Source organism: Triticum aestivum, chromosome 3A (assembly GCF_018294505.1).
Source record: "Triticum aestivum cultivar Chinese Spring chromosome 3A, IWGSC CS RefSeq v2.1, whole genome shotgun sequence".
In the NCBI taxonomy this organism is placed as follows: domain Eukaryota; kingdom Viridiplantae; phylum Streptophyta; class Magnoliopsida; order Poales; family Poaceae; genus Triticum; species Triticum aestivum.
In genome coordinates, this window is record NC_057800.1 from 17,179,760 (window position 1) to 17,180,551 (window position 792).

The following is a 792-nucleotide window of genomic DNA, read 5'->3' on the forward strand; positions in this document are numbered from 1 at the left end:
GGCATTGGTACCGGTTCGTGGCACCAACCGGGACCAATGCCCCCCTTTAGTCCCGGTTGGTGCCATCAACCGGGACCAAATGTCTCTTTTCAGCAGCCCAAAGGGCGGGAAGCAGAGGCCTTTGGTCCCGGTTGGTGGCACCAACCGGGACTAAAGGGGGCCATTGGTCCCGGTTGGTGCCACGAACCATGACCAATGCACCCTTTTAGTCCCGGTTGGTGGCACCAACCGGGACCAAAGGCCTTGTGCTGCCCCGCGTCAAAAGTTTAGTACCACCTCGCTAGCTGAGAGAGCTCGAGAGTGGTTTATAAACGCTGTTGCGCCCACCCTCTCGAGCTCCTCTCAATTGTAGGCTTTCGTGCCTAATCATACGCTGTGTGCCTGTGGGCCTACTGGGCCTCCCGCGGGCCTGAATCCTGGCCCATGCTAGGGTTTCTAGTCGTATTCAGGCCGTGGGGGCCTAGTAGGTGGCATTTTTTGTTTTCTTTGTTGCTTTATTTATTTTATTTTGTTTCTACTTACAAAAAAATACTTATTTTTGCTATTTTAATTTATTTTATTAAAGTTTATTTTTAATTATTTTTCTTTTAGGTCACAAAAATTATAAACTTTTTGTTAGTGCCATTAGTTTTCAAATTTGTTTTTTTTCTTTGTTGCTTTATTTATTTTATTTTGTTTCTACTTACAACAAAATACTTATTGTTGTTATTTTTATTTATTTTATTAAAGTTTATTTTTAATTATTTTTCTTTTAGGTCACAAAAATTATAAACTTTCTGTTAGTGCCATTAG